The sequence below is a fragment of the Callospermophilus lateralis genome, chromosome 8 (assembly GCF_048772815.1).
Source record: "Callospermophilus lateralis isolate mCalLat2 chromosome 8, mCalLat2.hap1, whole genome shotgun sequence".
Lineage (NCBI taxonomy): Eukaryota > Metazoa > Chordata > Mammalia > Rodentia > Sciuridae > Callospermophilus > Callospermophilus lateralis.
The window spans coordinates 76,709,049-76,726,976 of record NC_135312.1 but is presented as its reverse complement, the minus strand read 5'-3'; the positions used below and the strand labels follow the sequence as shown (position 1 = coordinate 76,726,976).

Below are 17,928 nucleotides of genomic sequence, written 5' to 3'. Positions count from 1 at the left end.
TTGCTATTCTTTAAATTGGAAATTCCTTTTATTCTCATGTATACATTTTGCTGAAATTACTATTTTTTTAAAGTCTTGGGAATTAATGCTTTTATATGATCTGAAGTTTACATCTTATATTTCTTCAATGGGATACCTATATATTGCAATGCTTTCATTGTACAAATATACAGATTATTGTTTAATTTCAGAGGATATATTGAAATGTCACTTTGTTGTATGCTAGCTAAATGTATCCTTGATTTTACCTAGGTTTCTAACAGTGATAAAAGGGAGAATGAGCTATGGCATAAATATCAGAGGATAAAGGATAAAATCTCCATGAAGTATCTAGAAATAGAGAAAAATTAAGTGTCAGAACCAGAAAAAGAAACACAGTGATATTACTGAAACTTTAAGAGAAAGGAGTGATGACCTTCAAAGGACACACAACCTGAATGAGGAAACACAAAACCAACATGCCCCCATAATGAACACTTGGATATTCCAAAAGTGGCATTTTCAAAAGGATAGCAATATGAATAGAGAAAGCAGAAAAAAGAAGTATCAAGCAAGTAAACTATTTGAATTATCTTTAAAGGAATACCCCAAGTGATATTTGTGTGTAGTTAAATGGTGCTCTGATTCCTACATGTTGAGTATATATTTTAAAGAAACACTATTTCATATATGTGTACAGTTATATGCCAATTGAACACAGGAAACAGATTTTAAAATTTAAGAAAGGAAACGTCAAAAACCTTGGACCTAACAGATGTTTCATTTTGAGTAAAGAATTGTAAAATTTTAAGAGGTTGAGATACGGATATTTAGTAGCTATATATGCTGATGTTAGTAATATATTCTCAATAATGATGAAACAATATTTATTATTGGTCCTGGTTACTGAAGCCAAAGCTTTGTATATAGTAAACACATGCTCTACCTCTGTAATACACATCATCTCCATGTCTTCCTGTTGCCATACTTTAAGACCATGAGGAAAGAGACACATGGAAATGCCTAAACTTAGTTGCAATTAACATTTAATTATAGATTGTCCAGCTGAACTGAAATGCAAATGTTGTATTTCATAATACATTTCCTTCACTAAAATTTTATATATTTCTAGTTGTCAAATTTAATTGTATTAATGTCAATTTGATTTAAATCAGAAAATGGATTAAAAACATCTACTTGTCAGTATCATAAATTGAGGCAGATGTGATGAATTGCAGCAAAACCATGGTTGATTCAATCTGTAAATTATTAATTATGTTCATGATAACTTGATCACAGTTATCTTCAAACCTCAATTGCTATCATGAAAAGAATATAGACTTTTCCAATACAAAGATAGTTGTATTTATCTATCATTTATTAATTTGACACTGAATTTCCATTTCTAGACTAGTGAGGGTAGAAGGATTCATGTACAATAGGAATGGTGTGAAGACAGGTGAGAGTATTTAAAAAAATGCATGTCACTTAGAGAAAAAATTGAAATATTAACTAATTACCTTGTGTAATCCTTAAAAAATCAAAAAGAGCCCATAGGAGGGTAATACTAGCAGACTCCTAATGGAGAAACAGAGCCAAACTGCATATGGTCCTCTATGTACAAGTTCTGTCCCAATGTATCATTGGGTTACATATAATTGGGTACCCACCAAAATTTTTATTCAAAGAGAAAATGGAGTGAACTAACTGGCTGAGATTAGTTACATTATGTTGCTATTTTTGGTTTCAGATTTCATTTCTGATAGTCTTGTTTTGACTTGGTGAAATACTGAGTTGTTTAGTTGAGCTATGTATGCTAAGTACAGGTCATAATCTATATTAAGAAAACAAAAATACAATTTTTTAAAAAAAATCACTGGATACCTCATTTTCAAGAGACACTTACTTGTTAACTGTATTCAATAAATAAAACTGAACTGATAATTTGAACTTTCCTTAAGTGCTTCATTTAAATTACTTTTTAAAATGAATATCACTGTCTATAACTGAAGGAAGATATTGAAGTATGTAACATACCTTATGTGTAGTTTTAGTTTCTCTGTGCTTTTAACACTTTCATTTATCCTGCATCACCCCAAGGTTTCCACCTGTAGTCATAAATACATGATTGATACTCAAAAATGTTATCAATATGAATGTTTATAATGTAAAAAAAATTAAATAATTTTATAAGTTCATAAACTTGCAACACTAAAATTGTTTAAATTTTGCTTTTGCTAAATTGTTTTGACATGTTCTTCAGTGAAAATATATCCTTGATTATTTTTATTTACATGATCTTCATCATAATTTTTGTAAAACATGTTTATTGCTGTACTGTTACTGCTATTATATTTAAAATGGTTGAATTAAACATTTATTTGAATTTGTAAAACAAGGAGCCCTTACATATGATCCATATCTAAAGTGGCAGTGGTATTAAGAATATTTTAATAGAAATAGAATCGATTATATCCTTTCTATCTTCCATCTTATGTACAGTGAGCACTGACTGCATCTTTCTGGAGATGTGACAGAAACCTTGCAGTTCAACCACATAATTTCCTTCATACTAAGAGTTCTTTGGGAGATTTAAATCTTATTCCAAAAATGAAGAGCTCTATTTACTTAAGAGTTGATAATAAAAGCAATGTTCAAACTATGTTGGATATTTTAAATATTTTAAGATATTTCTATAAATATTTTAAGATATTTTTATAATGTTTGACCATTTTTTATTGGGGGACTATTGCAACCATGAAATATCTGTTTGAAAATTGTATAAATAAAAGACAGCATCTTGTTTTCATTATGTGTCATTGTTGTTAAAATATAAATTTTATTGCACCTTGTTTTATAGCACCGTGTTCAATCCTTAGCACCACATAAAAATAAATAAAGGTAAAATAGTTCTCCGTTAATTTATTTAAACTTTTCCTGTATATAAACTAGTTTGAAATGATAAGTACTTAGGCTGTCCATTAATTGTTGTGCTGTAGATATGATGTTTATTTAAAATTATGTAAGAACAATTAAGACAAAGCATGAAAGAGTCTTGGCTAACCACAAAGGCTTCTTAGTTCTTAAAAACAGTAAAAGGTCATAAGGAACACAGGAGTTTCCTTTCCATATTGTCATTTGGTACCATGAGATGTGCAAATAGGCTGTTCCTGCTGTAGGCTCTTTATTGATTTTAGGTTTTCAATTCTTAATGTATTTGGCCATATTTAGGAACAAAACATGAGTGTCAGCCTAATTGTTTCACAATTAATTTTCTTCTCCCATGAAGGGAACAGGAAAACATATCTCAATTCTATAAACTTGCTTTAAGTTTGTGAGAAAAGAAAGGGCATAGACAGAAAAAGAGAAGGAGAAGAAGAGATGTTATAGCCCATATACTTGCCCATCAGTGACTTGATTTCAGTAAATACCATGGTGTTACCCAAAGGTCAGACTTTATCCCTGAAGAAAAGTCATACCTAAGGACAAATTTTAAGAAAAAGGAAAAAAATAATTAGCAAAGAAGAATCACAGGGGACTACTATCTCATAAGCTGTGATACTCTTAAGTTGAACAGAAAACTTTTAAAGAGGTTATTTAAAGGCTACATGACAGCTGTGCCGTGTAAGTGGTCATAATTCACTTGTAAACTTGGATGATAGCTGCTTTTTAGGTTTTCTAGCACCAATATTATTTATCTTTTCAAAGAACAAATTCGTCATTACATTGATCCCATGTGTTGTTTTCTTATTCTCAATTTCAAGGATTTCTGCCCTGATCTAATTAATTCTTGTTTTTATGGATTTGGCAACTTGTTTTTCTTGTTCTATGGCCTTGAGGTATAGCATAAACTCTTTCATCTGGAACCCATGTTTAGTGTAGTCACTCAATGCTATAACTTTTCTGCTTAGAACCACTTTCATAATATTGAAAGTATTTTGATATATTTTATCTCATTGTTTATTTCTAAGAATTTCTGAATCTCTATTCTCATTTCTTTTTTAATTTAAGAGCACTATTCAATAAGAGCTCAGTTAAGATTATTATTCAATCTCCATGTGTTTGTGTTGTTTATATTACATTCCTTCCCATTGCTTTCTAGTATCTTCCAATTATAATCTGATAGGATACATGGGATTACATCAATAGTTTTTGTATTTGTTAAAATTCGTCTTTCCAATATTCAAGAATACGAAGAAAAATAAATGTTGTCAACAATGTGGGGGCAAATTTACACTCATACATTGCTTGTGGGACTGCAAATTGTTGCAGTCACTCTGGAAAGCACTATGGAGATGCCTTAGAAAACTCTGACTAAAACCACCATTTGCTCTTGTTATCCCACTCCTCATTTTGTACCCAAAGGACCTAAAATATCATACTACAGTGATGCAGTCACATCAATGTTTATAGAAGCTCAATTCAAAATAGCTAAACCATGGAACCAAGCAGGTTCCCTTCAACAGATGAATGGATATAGAAAATTGGTATATATGCAAAATAGAATACTACTTAGCCATAAAGAAGAATGAAATTATGGCACTTGCCAGTAAATGGATAAAACTGGAGTATATCAAGTTAAATGAAATAATCTGATTCCAAAATCCAAAGGCTGATTGTTTTCTCTGATATGTGGATGTTAATCCACAATAAGGCAGGCAGGTGGTTAGGCAAGAATAAAAGTTCCAGGTGGCCAACATGGCGGCCTGCGAGGAAGCAGCACTTTCAGTATCTCCACATTAACGGGATCAGAAAGACCCATTAATACGCCCAGATTCTACCTGCTGGGAACTTCTAGCAAAATTCCGCTGAAAGGAGACCTGCAAGGAATTAGTAAGTTTATTAGAGGTGACAGTTTGTCCCAGACGAGTGAATCTCGGCCACGCAGCGCACAGAGGTTCAATCCTGCTGGCCCCCGCCGAACAGCCACTGGCCACCGCCTGGCCTCCGCCTGCCTAGCTCTGCAAATGGCCCCCGACGGCCCGGCGCGGCCAGAAGGGTCCCCGCCCGGCCTGGCAAACGGCCCCTGCCCTCCCGGCTCCGTGAATGGCCCCACCCGACTGGCAAACGGACCGGACCATCTGCAAGGCGAAAGGCCCTACAAACGGCCCCTGCCCGCCCGGCTCTGTGAACGGCCCCCGCCCGCCGGGCTCAGGAGGCGACGTGAAGGGACTCCAACCAAGCCTTTATGAAATAGGGAACTGGGAACTAAAACCAGAGATTGAGTCAGACCAAAGACAAGCCAGTCCCACCCCTCCCTTCAGACACTCCAGCAAGGAGCCAGGGGCCCACCATAGCAGAGAGGGGAAGTCACCAAAATTCGGCCAATGAGATTCCTTCACAGCGGAATCTACTTTAGCAGGTATGTGACTCCCACCCACATCAGATACAAACAACCGGGAAACTTCAAAAATCTCTCTGTGGGCATGACAGTAAGGGCCAAGGGACTCCCCAACCCCAACTCCCCCTACTGCCAGTGACGTGGGTGTGACTGTAGGGGCAGAGGGAAGCAGAGAAGACTCTCCACCCCCAACTCCCCCAACTCCCCCAACTGCCAACTGAGAGGGCATGACGATAGGGGCGGAGGGAAACAGAGGACACTCCAGGCCCCCAACTCATCCTACCGCCAGCGGAGTGGTTGTGATTGTAGGGGCTGAGGGAAGCAGAGGGGATCCTCATCCCCCAACTCCCATTACCACCTGTGGCGACACCAAAGGACTTAGCCACCAGCTTCTGAGGGCGTGCCCACTAAAGGGGCCAGAAAAATTAAACTATTGACTCCCAGACCACAGCTCCACAGCACTGGGGCTTAGATGAATGACAGAGAGAGCGCTCAGTCGTTCGGGAAATAGGGCATGCGGTGAAACTGAAAGTGTAACCAGATCCTTGGGGAACCACCTCCAGTGAGTAGGACCTGGCTGGCTGGCAAGAGGAAGGGGAGGAGGGGCCGTAGAAGTAAAATGGCTCTGGACCAACAGAATTGAGAGACTCCCAGGAGCTGCCTTACAGGGATTGTTATCGACACATTGAGGGCAAAACTCAGCTCGGAGGGCACAGATCTGCCTATGGGAAGAGAAGAAAATGGATCTCTAAGACCTAATTTTATTTCTTATTTTATTTTATTTTTTCTCTTCCCTTTTCCCTCTTTCTTTCCCCTTTCAAGTTTTATTGTTCTTTCCATTCTCCTCTATGCTATCTATCTCCCTCTCCTTCTTTCTTTTCAAGAGCACCTTCCTTCCCCTTACCCCCAACTTTCATCCCAACCATTAAGTCCTCCATTACATGTAATTGACTAAATGCAAATAGGTGAATGTTTCAAGGTCGTCTATAGGGCTCCTAAATACCTAGCTACTATCAACACCCTGATCAAATCGACGGTTAGTATCCCCCTTCAGTAGAGCAACCTTCTAAAGTAGCCAAGACATACTAACCCTTATACCTTCATAGCACCTAACCTAAAGTCCTAAGAACAAACAACAAATCACTATATGCATACAGAATCCAGAAGACCTTTATAAATGCAATGAATCAGCTCTAAAGTACAATAAAGCCCAACATCTCTAGGCATAATCTCCCACCACAAAGGAGAGACAACAGAGATATACAAAGCCAAAACAAATGTATAGGAGAAAGCAGTTACAAAGCAGTCAAACAGAGCTGGAAGTAACGTGAACAACATGAAAAAACAAGGGAAAAAAGGATTACAGATAATGCAGGACAACTTAAATCTACAGGAGGACTTAGAAGCATCAGAAACATGGACAGGGAAAGAAATCAAGGCATACCTAACTCAGATGGAACGGAATGTTAGAGAAGACATGAGACAGCAAGTCCAAGCATTGAAAGTATATTTTGAAAACAAACTAAACAAACAAATTCAAACTGCAAAGAACGAGCTTTACCAGGAGATAGAGATCTTAAAAAAATCCAAACAGTAATCCTAGAAATTCAAGAAACCATAAACCAAATTAAAAACTCTAACAAGAATATTACAAACAGACTAGATCAAGTAGAAGTCAGAACATCAGATAATGAAGACAAAGTTTATCAACTTGAAAAGAATATAGTCAACACAGAAAGGATGCTTAAATCTCACGAGCAATCTATCCAAGAGATATGGGATGTCATAAAAAAAACAAATTTGAGAGTCACTGGGATAGAAGAAGGCACAGAGGTTCAAACCAAAGGAATGAACAACTTATTAAATGAAATAATCCTAGAAAACCTCCCAGAGATGAAAGATGGAATGGATTGGCAAATCCTAGAAGTCTACAGGAACCCAAACATCCAAAATCATAATAGGCCAACTCCAAGACATATAATTATAAAAATAGCCAAGATACAGAACAAGGAGAGAATATTAAAAGCTACGAGAGAAAGGAGGCAGATTACATTCAGGGGTAAACAAATTAGGTTAACGACTGATTTTTCATCACAGACTTTGAAAGCGAGAAGATCCTGGAACAATGTATTTCAAACGCTGAAAAATAATGGATTCCAACCAAGAATATTATATCCAGCAAAATTAAGCTTCAGATTTGACAATGAAATTAAAATATTTCATGATAAACAAAAGCTAAAAGAATTCGCAGCCAGAAAACCAGCACTGCAAAGCATTTTGGGCAAAATTCTACAAGAAGAGGAATGAAAAAATAGTGCCCAAAATTAACAGCGGGAGGTATCGCAGTAAAGGGGGAGGAAAATAACCAAAAAATAAAAACTAGCCGAACTAAAATAAATAAATAAATAAACATGACTGGAAGTACAAATCATATTTCAATTGTAACCTTAAATGTTAATAGACTAAACTCACCAATCAAGAGACACAAGCTAGTAACCTGGATCAAAAAAACAAATCCAACAATATGCTGCCTTCAGGAGACTCATATGATAGGAAAAGACATACACAGGCTGAAGGTGAAAGGTTGGGAAAAATCATACCACTCACATGGCCCTCGGAAGCAAGCAGGAGTGGCCATACTCATATCGAATAAAATCAACTTCAAACCTAAGTTAATCAAAAGGGATAAAGAAGGACACTATATCCTGTTAAAAGGAACCATCCACCAACAAGACATAACAATTACCAATTTGTATGCACCAAACAATGGTGCGGCAACGTTCATAAAACAAACTCTCCTCAAGTTGAAGAGTCAAACAGACCACAGCACAATAATTATGGGTGACTTCAACACACCGTTCTCGCCATTAGACAGATCCTCCAGACAAAATCTGAATAAAGAAACTATAGAACTTAATAACACAATCAATAACCTAGACTTAACCAACATATATAGAATATATCAACCATCATCAAGTGGATACATGTTCTTCTCAGCAGCACGTGGATCTTACTCAAAGATAGATCACATATTATGCCATAGGGCAACTCTTAGTAAATATAAAGGTGTGGAGATAATACCATGCACCATATCTGATCATAATAGAATGAAACTGGAAATCAATGATAAAAGAAGGAAGGAAAAATCCTGCATCACATGGAAAATAAACAATATGTTACTGAATGATCAATGGGTTACAGAAGACATAAAGGAGGAAATCAAAAAATTCTTAGAGATAAACGACAATACAGACACAACATACCAGAATCTATGGGACACAATGAAAGCAGTTTTAAGAGGGAAATTCATTTCCTGGAGTTCATTCCTCAAAAAAAGAAAAAAACAACAAATAAATGAACTCACACTACATCTCAAAACCCTAGAAAAGGAAGAGCAAAACAACAGCAAATATAGCAGAAGACAAGAAATAATTAAAATCAGAGTGGAAATCAATGAAATTGAAACAACAACAAAAAAAAACCATTGAAAAAATTGATAAAACTAAAAGTTGGTTCTTTGAAAAAATAAATAAGATCGACAGACCCTTAGCCATGCTAACTAAGAAAAGAAGAGGGAAAACTCAAATTACTAACATACGGGATGAAAAAGGCAATATCACAACAGACACTACAGAAATACAGAAGATAATTAGAAAGTATTTTGAAACCCTATATTCTAATAAAATAGAAGATAGTGAAGACATCGGTAAATTTCTTAAGTCATATGATCTGCCCAGATTGAGTCAGGAAGACAAACACAATTTAAACAGACCAATAACAAAAGAAGAAATAGAAGAAGCCATCAAAAGACTACCAACCAAGAAAAGCCCTGGACTGGATGGGTATACAGCGGAGTTTTACAAAACCTTCAAAGAAGAATTAATACCAATACTTTTCAAGCTATTTAAAGAAATAGAAAAAGAAGGAGCTCTTCCAAATTCATTCTAAGAGGCCAACATCACCCTGATCCCGAAACCAGACAAAGACACTATAAAGAAAGAAAACTAAAGACCAATATCTCTAATGAACATAGATGCAAAAATTCTCAATAAAATCCTGGCGAATAGAATACAAAACCATATCAAAAAAATCGTGCACCATGATGAATTAGGATTCATCCCTGGGATGCAAGGTTGGTTCAATGTACAGAAATCAATAAATTTTATTCACCACATCAATAGACTAAGAACCACATGATCGTCTCGATAGATGCAGAAAAAGCATTCGACAAAGTACAGCATCCCTTTATGTTCAAAACACTAGAAAAACTAGGGATCACAGAAACTTACCTCAACATTGTAAAAGCTATATATGCTAAGCCTCAGGCTAGCATCATTCTAAATGGAGAAAAACTGAAGGCATTCCCGCTAAAATCTGAAACAAGACAGGGATGCCCTCTCTCACCACCTCTATTTAATTTAGTCCTTAAAATACTAGCCAGAGCAATTAGACAGACAAAAGAAATTAAAGGCATAAAAATAGGAAAAGAAGAACTTAAAATATCACTATTTGTGGACGACATGATCCTATACCTAGAAGACCCAAAAGGGTCTACAAAGAAACTACTAGAACTAATAAATGAATTCAGCACAGTGGCAGGATATAAAATCAACACGCATAAATCAAAGGCATTCCTGTATATCAGCAACAAAACTTCTGAAATGGAAATGAGGAAAACCACCCCATTCACAATAACCTCAAAGAAAATAAAATACTTGGGAATCAACCTAACAAAAGAGGTGAAAGATTTATACAATGAAAACTACAGAACCCTAAAGAGAGAGATAGAAGAAGATCTTAGAAGATGGAAAAATGTACCCTGTTCACGGATAGGCAGAACCAACATCATCAAAATGGCGATACTACCCAAAGTTCTCTACAGGTTCAACGCAATGCCAATCAAAATCCCAACGGCATTTCTTGTAGAAATAGATAAAGCTATCATGAAATTCATATGGAAAAACAAAAGACCCAGAATAGCAAAAGCAATTCTAAGCAGGAAGTGTGAATCTGGAGGTATAGCGAAACCAGATTTCAAACTGTACTACAGAGCAATAGTAACAAAAACAGCATGGTACTGGTACCAAAACAGGCAGGTGGACCAATGGTACAGAATAGAGGACACAGAAACCAATCCACAAAATTACAACTTTTTTATATTTGATAAAGGGGCTAAAAGCATGCAATGGAGAAAGGATAGCATCTTCAACAAATGGTGCTGTGAAAACTGGAAATCCATATGCAACAAAATAAAGCTGAACCCCTTTCTCTCACCATGCACAAAAGTTAACTCAAAATGGATCAAAGAGCTTGATATCAAATCAGAGACTCTGCGCCTGATAGAAGAAAAAGTTGGCTCCGACCTACATATTGTGGGGTCGGGCTCCAAATTCCTTAATAGGATGCCCATAGCCCAAGAGTTAAATACAAGAATAAACAAATGGGACTTACTCAAACTAAAAAGTTTTTTCTCAGCAAGAGAAACACTAAGAGAGGTAAATAGGGAACCTACATCCTGGGAACAAATTTTTACTCCTCACACTTCAGACAGAGCCCTAATATCCAGAATATACAAAGAACTCAAAAAATTAAACAATAAGATAACAAATAACCCTATCAACAAATGGGCCAAGAACCTGAACAGACACTTCTCAGAGGAGGACATACAATTAATCAATAAGTACATGAAAAAATGCTCACCATCTCTAGCAGTCATTGAAATGCAAATCAAAACCACCCTAAGATACCATCTCACTCCAGTAAGATTGGCAGCCATTATGAAGTCAAACAACAGTAAGTGCTGGCAAGGATGTGGGGAAAAGGGTACACTCGTACATTGCTGGTGGAACTGCAAATTGCTGCGGCCAATATGGAAAGCAGTATGGAGATTCCTGGGAAAGCTGGGAATGGAACCACCATTTGACGCAGCTATCGCCCTTCTGGGTCTATTCCCTGAGGACCTTAAAAGAGCATACTATAGGGATACTACCACATCAATGATCATAGCAGCACAATTCACAATAGCTAGACTCTGGAACCAACCTAGATGCCCTTCAATAGATGAATGTATAAAAAAAAATGTGGCATTTATATACAATGGAGTATTACACAGCACTAAAAAACGACAAAATCATGGAATTTGCAGGGAAATGGATGGCATTGGAGCAGATTATGCTAAGTGAAGCTAGCCAATCCTTAAAAAACAAATGCCAAATGTCTTCTTTGATATAAAGAGAGCAACTAAGAACAGAAAAGGGAGGAAGAGCATGAGGAAAAGATTAACATTAAACAGAGACGAGTGGGGGGAGAGAAAGAAAGAGAGAAGGGAAACTATATGGAAATGGAAGGAGACCCTCATTGTTACACAAAATTACATATAAGAGTTTGTGAGGGGAAAGGGGAAAAAAAAACAAGGGAGAGAATTGAATAACAGCAGATGGGGTAGAGAGGGAAGATAAGAAGGAAGGGAAGGGGGGATAGTAGGGAATAGGAAAGGTAGCAGAATACAACAGTCACTAATATGGCATTATGTAAAAATGTGGATGTGTAACCGATGTGATTCTGCAACTTGTATTTGGGGTAAAAATGGGAGTTCATAACCCACTTGAATCAAATGTATGAAAGATGATATGTCATGAGCTTTGTAATGTTTTCAACAACCAATAAAAAAAATGTCAAAAAAAATAAAAATAAAAAAATATTTTTAAAAAGAAAAAAAAAAGAATAAAAGTTCTTTTGATTAGACAAAGGGGAATAAAGAGAAGGCAGGGAATGATCCTGCTGATACTATTCAAGTTTTACAAGGGGTAAGGTCATTTATTTAATGAATACTCATTCAATGACAAAAACACACTGAGCCACAGAAAGTATGAACATAGCTGCTATAGCCAAAGTGTTAAAGGCTTAGTCTCCAGCCCAAGATGCTACTGGGAGGAGGTGGAATCTTTAAGAGGTGAGGCCTAGTAAAAGGAAGTTAGGTCAATGGGTGAGCTCTTGTAGGAAATTTGGGACCTTGGCCCCTTCTTGTCTGTCTCTTCACTATCCAGCTGTCTTGATGTGAGCAGCTTACTCTGACATACATTCCTGGCCATGAAGTACTGTTCTGCCATAGCCTCAAAGTGACAGGGTCATGTAGCCATGGTCAGAGCCTAATTAAACATGTTCTTCTTATACCTGTCAGTTATTAAATGCTTTCTATGGGCCAAGTACTGCTCTTAGAGCTTCATGTTAGTCTTTTGTGTATAATTTATTTAATCTTCACCACAACTTAAGAAGATAATATCATCGTCCCCATTCCACAAAAGAAAAAAAAAAGTACAGAAAGGATAAGGAATCTGTCAAAGTCACACAGTGGGTCAGTGATAAAAGTGGAATTCCAATCCTAGTAGTTGTCCGAGGCTTGATTCTTAGTCAATCTGTATATCTGCCTCCCAATGCCTACCTCATAGGGTTAGAAAATATATAAGTGAGACAACCTATTAAGAAGCTGAATTTCTTTGAAGAAGCCACATCTATATTTTCAACTAATTTTTATTGATGCATTATAATTATACATAATAATGGAATTCATTGTGACATAATTATACATGCATATAACATAAATCAGTCAATTTTATTCCCCAGTGCCACATCTTTATTAAAGATCATGCAGACTGACCTCAGCTGAGAACATCCTGTTTCTGAGAGATGGCAAATTGTAATTTGAAAGATAAAATTAGCTTGGGGTACATTGAGGCCTTTAAAAAAAGTCATTTACTTTAACTTTTGTATCTGACCTAACATTCTCCTATTAGGTAAACCTCTTAGAATGTATTAATAGCTTAATAGACCTCTAGCCTGCACCAACCCTAAATCTAAGAAGGCTGTAACAGTAAATACCTATAGTAAAAACTTTCCCTCTTTGCTACAGCTCACCAATTTATTTCTTAAACATATTGCTCGATGACTTTTGTTTTTTGGCTATAAAATAGTTCATGTAACCTCTTCCATATCAAAACAAATCATTCAGGCAACTTGAATCCATGTTCATGTGCCACTCATACTTTGTTCAAGCTATTTTATTTTCTTTAAAGCCAAGTGTTGTTTTATATCATCATTTACAATGGAGATAGATGATGAGGGTTCCTTAACAATGTGAATGTATATACTTAAAATACCACTGAATTATATACTCAAAAATGGCTAAAATTATACAGTATGTACATTTTAGAATAAAAATTTAAAAAGATAAAATACATATACATGTGCATTTAAATAAAAGAACATAGAGAAGTATTCTTATGGATATACACCAAAGAGTTGTCAATGGTTATCTCTAGATGTTGAAGGAAGTGATTTTATTTTCTTTTTTATAAAAGTTGTGATATAGTAAAATAAACATTTGGTTTTCATCCCATTTTCTGACACACATCTCCTAAAATCCATAGAATCTTCAAAGTGATAAATGACAAGTGATTTTTTATATGCTAAAGACAAAGAAAATATATAAGTGAGGCATATATTTCCATGTGGCCTGATGGTAAATTTGGCCAATGATTTAATATACCATGCCTGTATTAGCAGAGTCTCCATAAAAACTTGAAAAGAAAGGATTTGGACAGTCTGAGAGCTGAAAGCACAGAGGTTCTTGGAGGGTGGCACACCTATACCTCATTCTATGCACCTCTTTATCTGGATCCTTTCTGATAACTTATTTTTTTATTGTTTTATAATAAGCTGGTAAATGTTTCCCTTAATTTTGTGAATGCTCTGCCAAATTAATAGAGGAGGGAATTGCTGGGGAAACCAAATTAATAGCTGGTTGGTCATAACTGGCCTAAATTGGTACCTGAATAGGGGAAAGTCTTAGGGAGCTAAGTGGTCAACCTATGTGACCTGTTGCTACCCCCAAGGAGACAGTGTCAAAAATAAATTGGATTAAAGGACACCCAGCCAGTGTCTCTTTCTTCAGCATTAGTTGGTGGGTGAGGAATCTCCCTGCCCTGCCACTCCTAGTATCATAAGAATGTTGTAAGAGTATAATGGAAAAAAACTGACTTTTACTATTCATATGCTTTTATTATTCTCTGAAATCCCTACCAAGAGCATTCAATATATGACAAGAAAAATAATTTATTGACATATGGAAGAAATACAAGAAATTATCTGTGTCCTCAAAGAATTTACAATGCAAATAATGCACAAGGAAAATGCATTAAATAATTTGAACAATGAAAGACAGCTATGTAGGGGTTGTGGGTATAGCTCAACAGCAGAATTTGTGCTGATGTGCAAGAGCCCTGGGGTTTGATCTCTAGCACTGCAACAAAACAAAACTGCAGCACAGGCAGGATCATATGCCATCTTCTAGTTCAATCTTTATTTCAGAGAAAAGGAAAATGAGATCAAGTGTAACCAAGACCTGAGATTACATGCTTTACCAGTGGCAGTAGCAAGACCATAACTTAAGTATTCCAGTTGCAAATCCAGCACTCTCTCTGGTCCTAAATGTCCTGAAGATATGAGATACAGTAGTGTTTGACTTACACACAGGAATGAAGAAAGTTTTGGGCAGGAGAGCAACTTGGCCTCATTGGAACAGAATGGAAAAGGCATAAAGAAAACAGAGCAGCTCAAACAGACAATGGTGGATCCTGGCTATCGTCTCAGAAGATCAAACTCCACCATGTTTGTGAGTCCATAAATAATGCAATATTGCTAAAATGCTTCAGATCAGGTAGCTGGGTCTGTCTGTACTTGAATGAACTTGGGTTACTTGACTAATTTAAGCCTCAGTTCCTCATATGTCTATAAAATGGGTTCAGGGCCACATCTTAAACACATGGACCTTTAAGGACCATATTATATAGGAGATAATTGATCCAAATTTATAGGGGATAACTGCCATGTTGCTGTGAGAATGAGAAATAACAAATGCAAAACCCTCAAAACATTCCCTAGCATATTGGATACTCAAGAAATACTAACTGCTAGTGTTAGATGAATGCAAGTAGAGAAAGTACCAGTATTTTCTAGGTCCTAGAAACATTATATAATTTAAAAAATATGATGCTGGGAATAAAACCTAGGATCTTATTAAAAAGCTAGGCAAGCAATGTACACCATGTCCCTACCAATTTCTATCCATGAAATTAATACTATTATTAATATAGTATCATTCAACTGCTGTAATAACCATACACAGAGCAATTGGTTTGTGCCCACCCCTTATATAAACACTTTTCATGTACTAACTCAAGTAATCTTCTCATCTATTCTAGGAGGTAGGTATAGCTGTTATTTTGATTTCTTAAGTGAGGAAACTGAGGCACTGAGAAATGGAATTATTTGCCCAAAGTCCACAAACATAACAAAGGAATTGAGTTAAAATTTGGCTGTCTGTCTTGAGGACCCCATTTGCAACTATAGCATGTGGTGCTTTTCTACCACCAATATCTCATAAGATCCTCATGGAACCCTCCTGCAGCTTCCTGAGGAGCATCCTCTTTGCTTCAGAGAAAAAGACCTCTCCAACTGTGTGCCCTGTAACATGGCTATTTTTTGTTCACAGGTTATGTCACCTGGATGGGGTGCCTCCTTCAGTTGCCCAGCATAGAAATGAAAATGGTAGGTCAAGATCAGTTTTTGTATGTGAAGCACTTGCTCAGAATGGAAATTAAAAAAAAAAAAAAAAAAAAAAAGCATTTTGCCAAGGGAAGGGAGGAAGAGAAGAATGAATGAAGGAGAGAGGGCCAGAAAGTAATTTCATCAGGTTTGCATGTTTGTTCAGTCCCTAGTGTTACATACTTGTGGCAAGTATTCCTATCAAACTAGTAATCACACAATAGATTGAGATTAATGAACAAAAATATGTTTAACAAGAAAAAAGTGAACACTAGACGCAGGAGTATGGGCAGTATTCCTTACAGAATCCACCACCACCTGTGAGGATGGAGCAGCTCCCCCAAGATCAAAGGACTTGTGCTCTGAATTCTGGTGAAGGTTGTATTGTAAATGGGAGAGGCACTAAGAATAGCGATGGCAATGAGCAAGCTCACCTGGGACTTTGCCTCTCTTTGCTCAATAGTCATGTCCTTTTTCTGGGCACTTGCCCCAGAGTAGGTGCAGTCTCCAGGAGGTGGATCTAAGAGAAGAAAAAGAAACCACAAGAAAGCCCCCTTTGCTTTCCACCCCTCAAAATCAGGAGCTCTAAAATTTTTTCATCACAAGTGACTACAGAGGGAAGTCAGAAAGATCTGGGAGTGCACAAAACTGGAGAAAAGAACTGGGGTCGTCCTGGACGAGGGCCCCGCTGTTTGTGGCTATGTAGCTTTCCAGAAGCAAAACTCAGGACATGCGACTCCATCATCAGCAGGGACTCACTGAGCCTCACCAAGTGGCAGGCACCAACAGCCTTACACTGTTCAATCCCACAGAGTCAGCTGGCATTGCTCCATTCCATTTTGTAGAAATGGAAAACTGAGGACAGAATGCACCAGTTCACAAAGCCAGTGACAATGGCACCAGGATTCCGGTCCCTGAGCATCTGCTCTAATCTCACTGTGCACCTTGCAATTTTTCTCCAAAATTGCCACCCAAATTCCTCTGCCTCCTGTCAAGGAATTGACTCCCAGATTTTAGAGAAAGCTGTTCCATAAAAGAAAAACAGTAGCTTTCCAATGGAGGGAAGGGGATCAGGCACAGAAAGCAAAGACCTGGGTACTAATCCTGATTGTGCCATCAGAGAGCCAGCACCTCTCTCCTCAGTGAGACAGGTCACTACACCCGGCACTGCAAGTGCTGAAGCCATAGGGAAGAAACTCATTTTCTCACCCGGTCCACTGAGTCCCGCAGCAAACCAAACGGCAGCAGGACACAGCAGGGTAGGGTAGGGCAGGGCAGGTACTGTGGACAGACCTGGGAAATCAGGAGACGGGCCTGCTGCAAACCCGGGATAAGTGCATCTGACATATCTGAGGCGATGTCGCGGGATGGCTAGCCGGGACTGGTGACAGGTCCTGGGGTGTCGCCCTGATCAAAAAAGCTTCTCCACACACCTTACGGGCCACTTCCCCACTCCGGACGCAGCATTCTCCCGAGGCCCCGATCCGCCTCCCACCGTCCTCTGCTGCTCACCTTCCCTGGCCTGGGGCTCCCAGGGCGACACCTCGCGGGGCAGGGATCAGCAAGCTGGAGGCTCCGGAACCGCCCCGTCCGCCAGCAACCTGGCGTGGGGATCCAGTCCGCGACGATCTCAGACCCTTGAGTAGCGCACCCAGCAGCGGACACTCCGAGGCCCCAAAGGTCTACAAGGCCAGAGCAGGGTGGAACAGGATTGGCCGCTAGTTTGTCTGGGAAATGTAGTCCACTGGAGACTCCAGGATTCTGGGAAGTGTAGTTCTCCGCATTTGAGAGGCAATGCCCTAGCTGAACCTCTCTGGTGCCCAGACCCCAGTTGAGGGCTCCCTTTAATAGAGCTCCCTTTGCTGATGCCCTCCACGAGCAATGTGGAATCCTGGATTCCAGGAAGTGACAAGTTCATCTAAGTCAGTGTCTAGTACTCTTCTTTTGTGTGAATGCTGGAACATAATTATACAGCATTTTAGAGGAAAATCCAAAGAAGAAAACGG

At 37.8% G+C, this 17,928-nt stretch overlaps 1 long non-coding RNA gene across 2 annotated transcripts in view; it reads right to left on the bottom strand.

The window, feature by feature from the left end:
- The window catches only part of LOC143405937 (uncharacterized), a 33,242-nt gene extending 15,640 nt beyond the window's left edge, over window positions 1-17,602 (bottom strand). For both annotated transcript variants that reach the window (XR_013092139.2, XR_013092138.1), the window contains exons 1-4: window positions 17,435-17,602; window positions 16,357-16,442; window positions 3,383-3,458; window positions 2,017-2,087 (exon numbers count right to left, since the gene is read on the bottom strand). This is a non-coding gene — a long non-coding RNA (uncharacterized LOC143405937). The remainder of the gene's footprint in view (window positions 1-2,016; window positions 2,088-3,382; window positions 3,459-16,356; window positions 16,443-17,434) is intronic.
- Window positions 17,603-17,928: the final 326 nt, after the last annotated feature.